Here is a 17,736-nt window from a genome sequence, read left to right on the forward strand (position 1 = left end):
TTATTGGTTTTCTCAAAGTTCTTCATGGATCTTTAGAGAGGAAAGTCTGCTTTACTGACATGATCATTCACGACCTGCCTTCTATGTGTAGTCTGTCCTGTTACTCCCTGCCCTCAATCTCTGGACCAGTAAAACTGACCCCTTGCAAATTCCCAGATTAGCACTTGGCCTCTTGCTGATGTGGTTTCATCTAAGCAGTTCACTGTGCCTAAAAATTCTCCCCTCTCTGGCTCATCAGAAACCTTCTTCCTCAGCTTTTAAACCAGTATCAGTTTGTGTGTGTGTGATATTGGGTTGACCTGATCCCCTACTTTTCTCTCTTGGAAATTTCCATTCCATTCATCCATGTAATTGTCATTGGAGCTACTCTATTCTTTTATGTACTTGTTGAATGCTCCAAGGCAAACATTTAATCCAGGTGAAGACAATAAGCCCATTATTTGGGATTTAAATTTTTTTAAATATTCATGTATTTGTTTATTTTGGCTGTGCTGGGTCTTAGTTATGGCTTTCTCAGGGTCTTCGTTGCAGACTCTTACTCACAGTATGCATGTAGGATCTAGTTCCCTGACCAGGAATTGAACCCAGGCCCCCTATTTTGGGAGCCTGGAGTCTTACTCCCTGGACTACCAGGAAAAGTCCCAATTTGGGATTTTTTTAAACTGAAATCTCTGCTCTTAGAACAGTGAGATGAAGGGAAATCCCTGGTGGTCCAGTGGTTCAGTCAGTTTCAGTTCAGTCGCTCAGTTGTGTCCAACTCTTTGCAACCCCATGCACTGTAGCACACCAGGCCTCCCTGTCCATCACCAACTCCCGGAGTTTACTCAAACTTATGTCCATGGAGTCAGAGATGCCATCCAACCATCTCATCTGTTGGATGGTCCACTGGTTATCTGTATTTTCACTGCCAAGGGTCATCATTCAATACCTGGTACAGGAAATTGTCTTTCAGTCACTAAGTCAGGTCTGACTCTGCAACTCTATAGACTGCAGCAAGCCAGGCTCCTCTGTCCTCTACTGTCTCCCTGAGTTTGTTTAAATTCATGTCCTCCGAGTTATTGATGCTAGTTAACCATCTCATCCTCTATCACCGCTTTCTCCTTTTACATTCAATCTTTCCCAGCATCAAGGTCTTTTTCATGAGTCAGCTCTTCGTTATCAGGTGACCAAAGTATTACAGCTTCAGCTTCAGCATTTGTCCTTCCAATGAAATTCAGGGTTGATTTCTTTTAGGATTGATTGGTTTGATCTCCTTGCTGTCTAAGGAACTCTCAAGAGTCTTCTCCAGTACCACCATTCAAAAGCATCAATTCTTTGGTGTTCAGTCTTTTTGATGGTTCAACTCTCACATCTGTACACGACTACTGGAAACACCATACCTTTGACTATATGGTCCTTTGTCAGCAAAGTGATGTCTCTGCTTTTTAACATGCTATCTAGGTTTGTCATAGTTTTCCTTCTAAGGAGTAGGCATCTTTTAATTTCAAGGCTGCAGTCACCTCCTGCAGTGATTTTGGAGTCCAAGAAAATAAAATCTGTCACTGCTTCCACTTTTTCCCCTTCTATTTGCCATGAAGCGATGAGATCAGATGCCATGGTCTTAGCTTTTTTTTAAACACTGAGTTTCAAGCCAGCTTTTTCATTCTCCTGTTTCATCTGCATCAAGAGGCTCTTTAGTATCTCTTCACCATCTGCCATTAGAGTAGTATCTTCTGCATATCTAAGGTTGTTAACAGTTCTCCTGGCAATCTTGATTCCAGCTTGTGATTCATTCAGCCTGGCATTTTGCTTGATGTACTCTACATATAAGTTATGTAAGCAGGCAGCCTTGTCATACTCCTTTCCCAATTTTGAACCAGTCAGTTGTTCCATGTCTGGTTCTGTTGCTTCTTGATCTGCATACAGATTTCTCAGGAGACAAGTAAGTTGATCTGGTATTCTCATCTCTTTAAGAAGTAAATGGAAAAAAAAAAGAAGTAAATGGTAGGAGGAAATGCCAAGTTATTCCAGTATTCTTGCCTTGAGAACCCCGAGAACGGTATGAAAAGGCAGAAAGACACCACACCAGAAGTTGAGCCTCTCAGATCAGAAGGTATCCAATATGCTACTGGGGAAGAGTGGAGGGCAATTACTAATAGCTCCAGAAAGAATGAAGTTGGCTGGGCCAAAGCAGAAACAACATTCAGTTGTGGATATGTCTGATGATGAAATAAAGTCCATTGCTGCATAGGAACCTGGAATGTTAGGTCCATGAATCAAGGTAAATTGGACATGGCAAGCAGGAGATGGCAAGACTGAACATAGATATCCTAGGAATCAGTGAACTAAAATGGATGGGAATGGGAGAATTTAATTCAGATTACCATTATATCTGCTACTGTGGGCAAGAATCCCTTAGAAGAAATGGAATAGCCCTCATAGTCAACAAGAGTCCAGAATTCAGTACTTGGATGTAACTTCAAAAATGACGAAATGATCTCAGTTTGCTTCTAAGGCAAACTATTCAACATCATAGTAATCTAGGCCTATACCCCAATCACTGATGCTGAAGTACCTGAAGTTCACCGGTTCTGTGAAGACCTATAAGATCTTTTAGAACTCACACTCCAGAAAGATGTTCTTTTCATCATAAGGGATCAGAATGCAAAAGTAGGAAGTCAAGAGATACTCAGAATAATAGGGAAGTTTGGCCTTGAAGTACACAATGAAGCAGGGAAAATGCTAAGAGAGTTTTGTCACGCTGGTTGGGGAACTAAGATCTCACAAGCTGTGTGGCATGACCAAAAACAACAAAACCCTGTAAGATGGCAAACTCAAAAAAATGAATATTAAAGAGATCATAATTCCAGGGAAAAAACTAAAGGCTTTGACTAAGATTTTGTCTGAGGAATAGGGAGGGATCCTTAGAGATATTCAGGGACAATAATGAGAGAGAACGAATTTGTTTTCTGCTTGCTCCCTACCAAATCCAGTGTGTTCATCAAATTAGGAACCATGATTTAATTAGATTTCTGTCACTTACTGGGGCTTTCTAGTGCCGTCTATGGGGTCGCACAGAGTCGGACACGACTGAAGCGACTTAGCAGCAGCAGCAGCTCAGATGGTAAAGAATCTGCCTGCAATGCTGGAGACCCTGGCTTGATCCTTGGGTGAGGAAGATCTTCTAGAGAAGGGAATGGCTACCCACTCCAGTATCCTTGCCTGGAGAATTCCATGAATAGAGGAGCTTGGGGGTTATTGTCCATGGGGTTGCAAAGAGTCGGACACCACTGAGTGACTATTTACCTTATCTTACCAACCACTTATAACCAAAGACGTATTCTAAAGCGTCAGTTTTAGTTTAAACAGGGTTTCTCAACAGTGTCACTAATAACATTTTGGACTCCTTTGTCAGGTTAATGCAAAGGAATGTAATTCTTATTTTCTCTAGTCCTCTTGAAGGATGTTGCCAAATATCCACCAGGGGGCCAATGCCAACTGCCCCCAGTTGAAAGCCAACAAAGGTTTGTGTCCTTCAGTACTAATCTCTGAGAATATTGAGAACAAGAGAGAAATAGAGTTCAGAGAAAATAGGCAAAGAATTAAATGCACACAAAAATCTTGAAATAATTCAAATTCATAATAAATTCTCTGAAGGAAACAAATGGGATACTAAAATGAGAAATAATGGAGTGAAGAGTGCTACTTTATTTTAGGAATGCCACTTTGTTTTTCTTTAATGTTTGTTTATTTATTCAGCTGTGTCAGGTCCTAAATTGCACATGGGATCTTTCATTGGGGCCGAGGGACTCTCCAGTTGTGATGCATCGGTTTAGTAGCTCTGTGGCATGTGGGGCCTTAGTTCCCTGACCAAGGATCAAACCTGAGCCCCTGCATTGCAAGGCAGATTCTTAACTGCTTGGACCACCTGGGAAGTTCTCAAGAGTGCTACTTTAAACAGAGAATATCTAGGTAGGAGTTAGGTAAATGAGGGATTGGAGTTTGGAGTATCTGGTCAAATTATATCTGATACAAGTGTATCTGAGGGAACAGTATTTGTAAAGGCTTTTAAAGAGCAATGAAATGTATGTTTTGTGCTTTGCTATTTTACTTGCCCTTAGTTGCAAAAATGAGAAGGTATTTGTTTTGATGTTTATTCCCTGCCCTCTGCCCCACCCCTCATCCCCATTTGGAGAACCTTCACTATCTGGCCTGATGCATGACTTCAGGGTGTACAGTTCACATCAGGCTGGACACAAGTGGCACTTCCAGAGTTCTGTGCCAAAATTAATGTGATTCAGCTGGGTGTCCACTCTATGGAATGTATAATCTCTCCTGTCTGAGAGGGAGTTGATAGATTTCCCAGTGACATCATCCTTTCTTATAGCCTATTGTTGAGGTATTGTTTGAAGAAAAGTAAGGAATTAAGGATTCTAGATATATAGGGATAAAAGGATAAATGTAAACCAGGGGTTGGCAGGAAGGGTGGGAATCCACGAAAGTTAAAAGTGGGAAAGCTACTGCATTGTCAGTGTGAATTTGCCTCATTTTTAAGGACTGATCCATAGCAAGGACTTGACTCGGTGTCCAAATGAAAGGCAGTTGCCTGTTGTTATCTAGGCAATGAGTCACACCTGCCTTGAAAAGTCACATCATCTGTTTTCCCTTTGTCCTAGAATTCCTTTAGGACAGATAAGTCAAAGAGGAAAAGAGGATGTTGGTTATTAAGCAGGTTGGTGGGAAGACTTTTGGTCTGAGCTAAATTTGCTTGAACTCTGCAATAACATAACATAACTGATACATTTTCAACGCAGGAAATTTTGGAGCAATTACTTTTGTCTTTTGTCTATTTAGTGTCTTAATGATTCATGGAAATATATATATGTATATACACATTTATATATGAGCCCTTTATTGGTTACATTGATACATATTTCAAATATTTTTGCCTATTTGCTGACTTAAATTTTTCATCTCTTTATCTCTTTTGATGCAGAGATGACTTTTTAATAGGTGACAATTTTTGCCAGCAGTATTACTTAATAATGGAAACAGTTTCAAACCGTTTTCAAAATGCTCTCTTCATTGCACAAGTTTCTTTCAAAAAGCAGTTCTCACTCATTTTTGAAATACAGCTTTTACTCTAGGGCCATAGGGAAATGTATACATTAAAAAGTTGTTTTGTTGCAACAGCCACTTATCACCAGAAAGGTTCATAAAATTTTACAATGTAAAACACTTGTCTTTTTTCAAATAAACCTATAAAACTCCCCTTTTGTCAGACAGTACTTTGCTACAAGGTATCAGGGAAAAGATAGTTTCATGAAATAAAAATTAAACACATTTCTGACATCTTCCAGCATGTAAACTGCAATATTTTGAAATATGCTGACCGTCAGGTAACCCAGGATAGATTGTGGTGCAAACTGAGGACTTGGTGTCAATCCCTACATAAGATGATGGCAAAAATTAATTTCTTTCATTTTTACCATATGAATAGAATTAGAAGCTCCTATGTTCTCTATTTGTTTCTGACAGAGATTGATCATCTTACATAACACTTGAGTACAAGCTCCCATTTTGGAGACCAAAAAGTTAGAGATAAACAGACACCTTGAAATTGACAATTGGAACAATTAATACTGTTTTATTGTTTGCATATTAATCAATTGAATGGATTTTAACAGGTCCATAAATTATTAATAGAAGGCAGATCTCTTTAGATGCTCTAGCCACTAAGCAGATACTAAGGTTTCAATAAATATTTGATCTGATCTTGATTTTTGGCCTAAGGGAAAATGGGAGAGATGAATTTCTACTTTGTAGATGTGGAAAAAGAAACACAATGACTATCAGAGAGTCTAGGTCCTAAGATGTTGGGAGAAGAAAGAGAGGAAGAAAGAAGTGTTGAATTAAGTAAACTGATATTTCTTTGCCCCTTTAGTGGGCAGCCTAAACGCAAATTCTGTAATGCATCGAGACAGACCTGTTAATGGTGACTTAACAGTGTGACTGTACAAGAGGGCGAGAACTCGTGTAGAAACGAAAAGTGTCCCAAATCTAAAACTGCTCTACAGGTACACGCTCCCCGCCAAGCCGCTAGATCCTTAAGGAGTCTCAGCGGGGATAGCAGCCTGGGTCTCCGCACCTGGACCCGGCCGCCGCGGCCACGCCCCAGAGGCGGGGCGGGCTCTCCTCGTAGCCCCGCCCCCCCGCCCTCCCCGCCCTCCCCGCCCTCCCGCAACTCCCCAGACGCCTGCGGCGACGGTAGAGACACCGGAAGGAGCGGTAGCTGCTGCGGGAAGTGGCGGGTGCGGGAGGCGGGGAGCCCGCGGGCTAAGCTGCGGAGCTGTTTTCCGGCGCCCAGGACGCGAAGCCTCCGGTCTCCTAGGGCAGGAGAAGAAAAGAGGAGTTGGTGAAGGTGCGGCCACAGGCCACCGTTGGCCGCGCTGGCGGGGCCCGTGGGGAAGGCCTTGGAGGTGAGCGCGACGCTGCTGGGAGGGGCGCAGGGCCGAAGGGCGCCCGCCTGCAGCCAGGGGCCGATCTGTGTTCTCGCTGCCGCGCACCGGAGCTGTGGCTGCTGTAGCGGCCTCTTTTTCTTGATTCCGGATGGTGGTGAGCGCGCGTGTGGGTAGAAGGCCTAGGCCCCTCCAGTGCTTTGCGCTGATGATTGGTGGCCGCCCCGGTAGGGGTCGGCGGAGGACGCGAGTCAGTCGTAGATTTGAGGAAGGGTTCCCAGGGGGCGCTTCCCTGGAAGGCAGGAGTGTTGGTGAGACGAATCCCTAAGAAGGTCTCCGCTCCTTCCTCGGTCCGCATTCCAGCTTGCCAGCCCCGCACGGTGGGCGCGGAAGACTGGAAGCCCCGCAGCGCGCTGGCTCCGGGGTTCTGGTTTCGCTTTGCGGCGCAGTTGGGGTGATCGGACCCATTCGTGTAGCCGTAGGGGCCCCGTTATTCTTTGTTGTCAGCGGAAAAACCTAGGTGTCGTCGTCCCTGGCATTTTTCTTCGATGCATATTTAATCCCGACTGTTTTGAGAGGTTACGGTAGCCCTTGCTGTCTGTGCATCCACAGCTTTTGTTTGAGTCAGTTTCCATGATGTGTGGTTTCCCAGACCTTTACTCTTACATATTTACCTACTATGAAATGCTCTTCTTTTGAATAATTGTTGGATGACTCTGGTGCTTTACACTCAAGTATTTCTAGGGGTTACGTTTTCATATAATCAATATAAGGCCAGGAAAATTGGGACAGTGGTGACAACACCGGCAGGCGCGTAGGCTCTAAACTGACGCTGAATTTTACCACAAGGATCCCTAGACTCTTGCTTAATAGATGTATAGAATTGTAGAATTTTTTAGTTTGATCAGATTATTTTTCTTTTAAGGAAAATCTCTTTCAAAATAAAATGAGGCTGTCCTAGTTCGTTTCTGGTTGAAGCAAATGTATCGTCTGGAAAGGTCTGACCAAAGCAAATAAGCTATTTGGTCTGAACATAATATGAATATTGTTAGTGAATTCATGCTGTTAATATAAACATGGGGGAAAATGGGAATCTTATTGAAAGACAATGCTAATCTTAAGAAAAAGTATTAGGAATAAATTGTACTACACCAGGGGCTTTATATTACTTTACTTTGGCAGGATTGAAAAAAATGGACGGTACAAGAAATATTCCAGAAATAAATTATTTGACCTCTTGCCATATGCAAGAGAGATAGTCTGCTTAAGATTGCTTCTTATTTTTGATCTGGTTTAGAGCCAGCTTTCACTTTTCTATCTTTTGTGATTCTTTATAACCTATTTGTAACCAAAAACATAAATGCATTTAATGGCATTAGATTGTAGTAGATAAGTTATTTTAATCGTTTGAAATGCAGCGTTGTGGAGATAATTTTAACGTTTATGTACTGCTGTTATAATCTTCAGTGACTTTTCAAATATACAATCTTATTTGATCCTCATGCCTGTTCTGAGTTAGGAATTCCAGGAAGTAAAGGCTTTTTCCACAACAGAGACATTTTGAGATTATGGAAGGATTAGAGTTTCTCTAAAGCCTGAAATAATCTTGCTGAAATAACCTTTGATATAAGTTGGAATTCAGCTAGATTTTGGAGCACAGTGAACTGTAACATGTGACAAACTGTGGACTCGTAAAGGAAATGAAGAGCATAAATGGTGAAAGATTTTTGGTGAGAAATGTGAGAAGTAGTCATTTCTAAAAAGTAAAGGAATAAATAGCAGCTTTTTTTAGTGTAGATTTTTTGTTTGACTTTTTTTTTTTTGGCTGCTCTGGGTCTTAGTTGTGGCATGTGGCATCTAGTTGCCTGGCCAGGGATCAGACTCAGGCCCCCTGCGTTAGGAACTCGGAGTCTTAACCACTGGACTACAGCGAAGTCCTTCGTGTAGTTTTTAAACTTTTCTTTTTAAGTCTGCATGCAATTTCAGGAGCATTTTGATAAGTAGTTGCAAAGAGAATGAGATGAGTACAGTTGGTTTGTCTATAAAAAGCATGAATTTTGTACAATATAGTGTGCGTGTGTGAGCATGTGTGTATCAGGAGAAGTAATACTTAAGAGACAAGGCATATGTCAAAATAACTGTTCTTTTCAAAAGTTACTTTAGAATGCCAAGTAGGTCAGGTTCTGTGGGTCTATCAGGGAAAGCCCTCTGGAAAATAAAAAGAGTGAAACACGGTTTCAGCCCTTAGAGTCAGGTTTGTAGTCAGGCTTGGGTAATTTTTTATACAACTATGGTAAGATTGTATACGATATTGTGGTATTATAATCAGATATTTATGGTATCGTATTATCATGCTATGGTATTATAATCAGGAATTTAGGTGAGGAAGATATTGTGGTATTATACGATATTGTGGTATTATAATCAGGTATTTATGGTATCGTATTATCATGCTATGGTATTATAATCAGGAATTTAGGTGAGGAAGACATTACTTGTGATTGAATCTTGATGGAGATGATATTTGACATGTGTGAGCTTTGCAGAATTTTCAACAGGAGGACATTTCTAATGAACAGATTATCATGTTCCTGGGAAGGTACAACTTATATTTGAGAAAGGATCAGTAGAGCAATTTGGCTGATAATAAGTTATGGTTTGTATAAGCTAGTAGTAGATGAAAAAGAGATGAAAAAGACAAATTTCGAAAGCCTTCATTGAAGATGTTTTGTTAGAAGAGGTGTGTGTTTCAGGCTTCCCAGGTGGTGCTTAGTGGTAAAATAAAAAACCCTGCCAATGCAGGAGACTTAAGCTAAGGTTCGATCCCTGGAGGAGGGCACGGCAACCAGCTGCAGTATCCTTGCCTGGAAAATCCCATGGACAGAGGAACCTGGTGAGCTACAGTCCATAGGGTCACAAAGAGTCGGACACGACTGAAGTGACTCAACACACACGCACAGTATGTGGTCCACATGAATGCAGAATGAGCTGTGATTTGGGAAAGGATTGAGACCAAGAGAACACTTGGGCAGCTTTAGGCTAAGCAAGATCTTGATAGTGTCGCTTTTGTAACTCTTACAGTTCCTCTGAAGTGCTATCTTGAAAGCAGACCTGGGTATAACGTGAATGCAGGTGAGATGCCAGGAAGCACAAGGGTAAATAGTCAGGAACGGGGAAAAAGCCAGTGATGGGCAACTGGGGGTTTAATCCTGTGGAAATTTTTGTAGAACTGCCTCAGAATTGTCATAGCAACTGAGAGGTAGCTGGGGAGTTTTTCTACCTATTCCCAAGCCTCACTGATTGAGATTGTCCTTCTGTTGTTTAGCTAGGGCTGGGCAAGATCCTGTCTGGCTGGAGAACTTAGAAGCAGAGAAGTGTTGAATTGACGTTGGGAAGCTAGCAGAATATTCTGTGCCAGCTCAAGGTGAGCTGACGGAATGGGGGCCAGATGTCAACAGTGTCTGTCAATAGGCATTCTCATTAAATAATCCAGGTGTGAAATGAAAGCCTCAATTTAGGTGGAAACCTAGAAGAAATGTGAGTTGAGAAGTGATTGATCAGAGAAGTGGTAGAATTTGGTAACTGATAGAATACAGAACATGAAGAGGTACTCTAAAAAGGCACTGAGGTTTAAGAGTTAGATAACTTGTGATTGAGGAGGATTGACAGGCACTGACAGTCAAATTAGTTATTTCAGGAGCATAAAAGAATTACAGGGTGTTGGAGAGTGTTGATAAAGTCGAGTGTAGATGACTAGTCATTCAAAAGGGCAAGTAGGGTGGGGAATTGAACAGGGCCACCACCCGCCCTAGATATATAGTGCCTGACCTATACTTGTTTAGGCCTTTGTTAAATTAACCTCTAAGTTTCTGGTTCTAGCGCACTCCTGAAATATGTCAATATGGTGACAATATGGGACTAAATGTGACATGAAGTAATACAGTTTCCTGCAGTTTTTACCTGTAAAATCCTGAAGGAAGAATTGCTATTTTTAGCAGAGGCATTATTTAGATGAATAAATTTTGATTCTTTTTTTAATAATCAACAGTATTCTGATAAAGACAAAAAGTTGACAAGATTCTTAGAATGGTTCTCATTCGAATATGGCAGTTGCCTTTGTTTTTCTATGATTCTACATGTTCTAAAGTAGTTTTAATGTTATATTTGGTTAATATTCCATAATGTTGATAGTCTGTTAATTTAATTAAGTTTCCATCTTGCTCAGAAGTGACTTAAGGTGAAAATTATCGTCAGCTGGTTTTTGCTTCTGTTCAGTTCAGTTCAGTTCAGTTCAGTCACTCAGTTGTGTCCGACTCTTTGTGACCCCATGAATCACAGCACGCCAGGCCTCCCTGTCCATCACCAACTCCTGGAGTTCACTCAGACTCATCTCCATTGAGTCGGTGATGCCATCCAGTTATCTCATCCTCTGTCGTCCCCTTCTCCTCCTGCCCCCAATCCCTCCCAGCATCAGGGTCCACTCCAATGAGTCAACTCTTTGCATGAGGTGGCCAAAGTATTGGAGTTTCAGCTTCAGCATCAGTCCTTCCAATGAACACCCAGGACTGATCTCCCTTAGGATGGTCCAGTTGGATCTCCTTGCAGTCCAAGGGACTCTCAAGAGTCTTCTCCAACACCACAGTTCAAAAGCATCACTTCTTCGGTGCTCAGTTTCTTCACAGTCCAACTCTCACATCCATACATGACCACAGGAAAAACCATAGCCTTGACTAGAGCTCTTATACTCATTCATTTTTGTTCTCCATTTCTCTTCGTCTCTCTTCCTCTTCCCCCTAGTGTTTGTCATAATTATTTCAAGTAGATGAGGCTACAGTTGACTATACTTTGCCATTATTGGACAGTTTTTTTTTTTTCTTAATGGCAAATGCTGATTAATGTTTATACATCTCAACTAAGGAATTTTGTTTAAAGCTAGATTGCTAGATTAGAGCTAAGTAGTTTGGGTGATTTACTGTGGCAGTGTTAAGTAAGATAAGGTTCTAGAACAGAAATTGCAAGTGGAGAAATCAGGAGATTATATAGTTCTGTTAGTTAGTTCAGTCGCTCAGTTGTGTCTGACTCTTTGCGACCCCATGAACCACAGCACGCCAGGCCTGCCTGTCCATCACCAACTCCCGAAGTTTACACAAACTCATGTCTGTTGAGTTGGTGATGCCATCCAACCATCTCATCCTCTGTCATCCCCTTGTCCTCTTCCCCTCAATCTTTCCCAGCATCAAGGTCTTTTCAAATGAGTCAGCTCTTCGTATCAGGTGGCCAAAGTATTGGAGTTTCAGCTTCAACATCATTCCTTCCAATGAACAATGAACAGATCAGTCCTGGGTGTTCCCAGGACTGATCTCCTTTAGGATGGACTGGTTGGATCTCCTTGCAGTCCAAGGGACTCTCAAGAGTCTTCTCCAACACCACAGTTCAAAAGCATCAATTCTTCAGAGCTCAGTTTTCTTTATAGTCCAACTCTCACATCCATACATGACTACTGGAAAAACCATAGCCTTGACTAGATGGACCTTTGTTGACAAAGTAATGTCTCTGCTTTTTAATATGCTGTCTAGGTTGGTTATAACTTTCCTTCCAAGGAGTAAGTGTCTTTTAATTTCATGGCTGCAGTCACCATTTGCAGTGATTTTGGAGCCCCCCAAAACAAAGCCAGCCACTGTTTCCACTGTTTCCCCATCTATTTGCCATGAAGTGATGGGACCAGATGCCATGATCTTAGTTTTCTGAATGTTGGGCTTTAAGCCAACTTTTTCACTCTCCTCTTTCACTTTCATCAAGGGGCTCTTTAGTTCTTCTTCACTTTCTGTCATAAAGTGGTGTCATCTGCATATCTCAGGTTATTGGTATTTCTCCCAGCAATCTTGATTCCAGCTTGTGCTTCTTCCAACCCAGCATTTCTCACGATGAACTCTGCATATAAGTTGAATAAGCAGGGTGACAGTATACAGCCTGGACATCCTCCTTTTCCTATTTGGAACCAGTTTGTTGTTCCATGTCCAGTTCTAACTGTTGCTTCCTGACCTGTATATAGGTTTCTCAAGAAGCAGGTCTGATGGTCTGGTATTCCCATCTCTTTCAGAATTTTCCACAGTTTATTGTGATCCACACAGTCAAAGGCGTCAGTAAATCAGAAATAGATGTTTCTCTGGAACTCTCTTGCTTTTTTAATAATCCAGCGGATGTTGGATCATACAGTTCTCTTAGTAGATTTAATAAGCCTGTCATTAATTAGACCGTTAAGGATCAAAGGGACAGATGTGTGTATGTGCGTGTTTGTGTGCTAGTTATGTCCAGCTCTTTGCCACCCCAAGGACTGTAGCCTACCCGGCTTCTCTGTCTGTGGAATTTTCCAGGCAAGAACCCACAGGACTGGGTTGCCATGTCTTTCTCCAGGGGATCTTCCTGACCCAGGGATCAAACTGGTGTCTCTTGCATCTCCTGCTTTGGCAGGAGGATTCTTTACCACTTGCACCAGGAAGAGGAAAATTAGATTAATACTAAATTTCTTTTTGTGTTTCACGGTTTGAAGGAAAATTAAGAATGATTAAGGAAATAGTTATAACACTGTGAGATCTGTGCGAAGATTTTAAAAGAGTTTGTGTTTGCTAGAATATTTGTTTAAAGGACAAGAAACAGTTCTTAAAAGTAAGTCCTTAACAACAGATTTTATAAATTAAAAGTATCCACAAACACTTAGAAGAAATCCAAATCTTTCTGCTTATTATTGTACTCTTTTCATTGATACTTCCATTGTCAATATTTTTGGCTTGCTTTTGTTGGGTAGCAGTTTTCTTCTGTTGTAAATATGAAAAATTAGCTTATTGCAGTTGAAATCATTTCTAAACCTAATATTTAAAATATTACAGTTGAACTAATCAGATTAGTTGTAGTAATGGAACAGTTGTGTAGGCTGAAACTGACAGACAAATCAATTTTTCTGTAGTCAGAGAATATTAGAACTGATTTTGGGCCAAAATGCTGTCCTTTGAAACACCTAACGGTTGGGCTTCAAGCCTCTATGTGTAACAATGATGGGGAATATCCTACTTTCCAGGACTTTTTTGGTTGGGGAGTGGTGGCATATGGTGAGGCTTGTAGGATCTTTGATCCCCAGCCAGGGTTTGAACCAAGGCTTAGGCAGTAAAAGTGCTGCATCCTAATCACTGGACCTCCAGGAACTCCCCTCTAGTCCTCCAGCTTTTGCTTTCTGCTAACTATTCATACTTGTGGTTTTTCCTGATAAATAGCTAGCATTTATTGAGTGCTTACTGTCACTCTGTTCCAAGTAATTTATATCAATAAGGCAATGACGCCCCATTCCAGTACTCTTGCCTGGCAAATCCCATGGACAGAGAAGCCTGGTAGGCTGCAGTCCTTGGGGGTCGTGAAGAGTCAGACATGACTGAGTGACTTCCCTTTCACTTTTCACTTTCATGCATTGGGGAAGGAAATGGCAACCCACTCCAGTGTTCTTGCCTGGAGAATCCCAGGGATGGGGGAGCCTGGTGGGCTGCCGTCTATGGGGTCGCACAGAGTTGGACACGACTGAAGCGACTTAGCAGCAGCATGTTAACATATGTGTTATACCCACAACTTCATAAGGTAGACTTTTGTAATGATGTCAGTTTTATAGATAAGGGAACTAAGGAACAGAGAAGTGACTTAACACTTGTCACAAACCTAGGACATAGTGGAGCTTGGATTAGAACCAGGCCTTTAATTAGGCTTTCTTTGGCAACTTTACTTTTAGCCATAGTGTTGTTTTATCATGATACAATTTTCATATTATTTAAGACTGTGGAAGGCATTTGTATTCTGTAGCTTTTAGTATTCTTCATAAATAATGCATTGGAGATATAATCTACTTAGTTTATGAGTACAATAGAACTGGCTACTCTTTTTGTTCTGAAACCTGTTGTTCTGTTGATAAATTGAGCAAGAACTGTACTGTTGTTTCATTCATCTTCTGTAGCATCTAGAATCTAAATACTTGAAACTCTTTTCTGGCCTTACTTTAGACAGTAGACTCTCTGAATCCCAATATAGAATATTATATCCATCCTTGTTAATTTTAGCTCACTTTCCTAAATAAACTTTTTTTGGTAAAATTAGTTTTATAATTAGATTTCACTAGTCTGCCTTCTGTGTCTTTATCCATATTTTTGTTAAAAATATTGAAGAGGTCTGCCATCTGCTGTTACAGACTTTATTCTGGATTCATATTAATCTTCTGTGTAGCTAATAAATTAGCAACTAGTTCTCCTGACATAAATTTTTTTCTCACAGTTTCTTGACTCTGATTCTTTATAAATAGCTGTATGTTTTAGAATAGGCTTGATATTCAATAGCTAAGTTGTGTCCAGTTCTTTGTAACCCCATGGACGACAGCACACCAGGCTTCCCTGTCCTTCACAATCTCCGCTAGTTTGCTCAAACTCGTATCCATTGAGTTGGTGATGCCATCCAACCATCTCATCCTCTGTCACCCCTTCTCCTCCTGCCCTCAATCTTTCCCAGCCTTGGAGTCTTTTCCAGAGTTGGCTCTTTGTATCAGGTGGCCAAAGTGTTAGAGCCTCAGCTTCAGTATCAGTTTTTCCACTGAATATTCAGGGTTGATTCCTTTAGGATTGACTGTATTGATCTCCTTGCTGTCCAAAGGACTCTCAAGAGTATTCTCCAACATTACAGTTTGAAAGCGTCAATTCTTTGGTGCCCAGCCTTCTTTATGGCCCAACTCTTACACTTACACGGCTACTAGAAAAACAATAGCTTTGACTATATGGATCTTAGTCAGCAAAAGGATTTCCCTGCTCTTTAAAGTGCTGTCTAGATTTGTCATGGCTTCCCTGGTGGCTCAGATGGGTTCAGTCCCTGGGTTGGAAAGATTCCCTGGAGGAGAGCATGGCAGCCCACTCTAGTATTCTTGCCTGGAAAATCCCCATGGACAGAGGAGCCTGGTGGGCTATAGTCCATGAGGTCACAAAGAGCTGGACACGACTGAGTGATTAAGTGCACACCCTACATTTGTCATACCTTTTCTTCCAAGGAGTATGTGTCTTTTAATTTTGTGTCTGCGGTCACTGTCTGCAGTGATTCTGGAGCCCCAAAATAAAATTTGCCACTTTTTCCCCATCTATTTGCAATGAAGTGATGGGACCAGATGCCATGATCTTGGAATAGGCAAGATGAGGGATTACGAGCAGTTTTTCAATATTAAAAGATTTTCCTTAGGTTATCAACTATTAATATGTCTGATGTATAACAAATATTGATAACACTGGTCCCTATGCTTTTCCAATATTAAAATTTGAATATCTACTGTTCTGTTAGTAGGATGACCAGGTTAGAATTTGGGGCCTGAAACGTGGAGATTGTACTGCTAAAATATCCCCCACTGCCTTAAAAGTAGTATCTTCAGAAGCAGTTTTAAATCTGTGAATGAGCAGTTGAGTCCCTGCCAAAACTGTACATCATACAGAATGAATGCTGTCATTTCAGTCTAGAAGATTTTTCAGTTTTTGCTGTTACCATCTTTATGACTGAGGAGATTTCAGATTGTCTAGATATGGTAGAAAGAGGGAAAAGTTGCCTGATAAAGATGCCACATTGAGGTCAAATTATGGAAAGTTTTAATTTCCACCCGGTTTGATTTTTCTTTTTTTTGCTCTGTAGTGATCCCAACCTTTGATCCACAAGCTTCTAAAGGAGTCTTAGAGTTTTGTGGGTTCTACATCTGTAGACTGAACAAATAGCTTTTTCATGTAGTTATTGTTTTTACTGCTTTCATGTTGCTTGTCTTTTCTGATGTCTAGTTCCTGTCTCCCTTGAACAAACTTTCAGACCAGAATGAAAGCATGCATGCCTTCTTTCTTTTGGTGTACACTTTTAGAGGAAACTGAAGTAGCTGATGACTCCTGTTGTCTTACCCTCCTTAACCTGAATGCTCTACTCTCAATGTTCTTTATCAACAGAAGGAAAAAAGAATGATTTGTTACCATAGTGAATTAACTAAGTAAAGTTAAATAACTAGAATATTAAGGGTCTTCTATTTTGATAATGTTGTCTTTAATTATAGAGAATACTAAATAGCCATGATACAAATGGTTAGCTTTTTTTTTTTTTACATGTATTAATTCTCATTAAGTTGTTTAAATACCAGAACATTAATTGCAGAACAGAGAGAACTAATCTTTCCCTAGTCCCCTTTTCTTCTTTGCTCTGAGGCAACATTCAGATGTGTACATACAGATAGATACAATGAACTATTGTTATACATGTTTTGTTTTGTTTTGTTTTTGGTTGAACTTTTCTTTTTCTCTTTTTTTTAATTGAAGTATAGTTGATTTACAATCTTGTATTTGTTTCTGGTGTACAGCAAAGTGATTCTGTTGTACATATACATTCATTTTCATCTTGTTTTCCTTGATAGTTTATTACAAGATAATATAGTTCTCTGTACTATACAGTAGGATCTTGCTTATCTATTTTACATATAGTACTTTGTATCTGCTAATCCCAAACTCCTAATTTATCTCTCTCTCCTGTTTAAAATTTTTTACTTCAGTAGTATCATAGAGAATGTAACATTGTACATCTTCCTTTTTTTCCATTCAACCTTATGTCCTTTAGATCTATGAAAAGTGAAAGTGAAATCGCTCAGTCGTGTCCGACTCTTTGAGGACTGTAGCCCCATGGACTGTAGCCTTTGAAGTTCCTCCATCCATGGAATTTTCCAGGCAAGAGTGCTGGAGTGGGTTGCCTTTTCCTTCTCCAGGGGGTCTTCCTAATCCAGGGATCAAACCTGGATCTCCTGCATTGCAAGCAGACGCTTTTACTGTCTGAGCCACCAGGGAAGCTCCTTTAGATCTGTGCTTGTTGATAAATTATTCATCCAGTTCATGATGAATAATAACAAGTTAAAGTGTTGTATAATATTCAGTCGTGTGTGTAATCATTCTTGTATTGATGGACTTAAAACATTTTACCATCAAAAGTGAGATTTAAAGAAAAAAGTGAGATTACATACTATCTAGAAAGGAATGAGGAGAATATTTCTATCTTATTGGCAAACATTGGTATTTAGAGGCAACTCTATAGTTTAAATACTTTTATTATTAAGTAAATAAAGCTAAGGGAATTCAGTACCCATATTTAGGGATTAAGAAAATAAAACAGAAACCAATTAGGACATGGGGATTAAAGATAAAAACTGTAATTAATGGAATTGGAAATAGCAAAACAAAAACAGTGGGAAGGATAAAACCCAGAGCTGGTTCTT

The 17,736-nt window shown here is 40.5% G+C and overlaps 1 protein-coding gene across 4 annotated transcripts in view; it reads left to right on the top strand.

Annotated features, from left to right (window-relative positions):
• Positions 1–6,205: 6,205 nt before the first annotated feature.
• Positions 6,206–17,736, top strand: part of USP33 (ubiquitin specific peptidase 33) — a 59,330-nt gene continuing 47,799 nt past the window's right edge. For 3 of the 4 annotated variants that reach the window (XM_027536838.1, XM_027536840.1, XM_027536841.1), the window contains exon 1: positions 6,233–6,458. The gene's annotated coding sequence lies outside the window, so the exon portion shown is untranslated. Of the gene's footprint in view, positions 6,459–17,736 lie in introns of all 4 variants that reach the window. The other variant, XM_027536839.1, reaches the window with a different exon arrangement.

The sequence above is a fragment of the Bos indicus x Bos taurus genome, chromosome 3 (assembly GCF_003369695.1).
Source record: "Bos indicus x Bos taurus breed Angus x Brahman F1 hybrid chromosome 3, Bos_hybrid_MaternalHap_v2.0, whole genome shotgun sequence".
In the NCBI taxonomy this organism is placed as follows: Eukaryota; Metazoa; Chordata; class Mammalia; order Artiodactyla; family Bovidae; genus Bos; species Bos indicus x Bos taurus.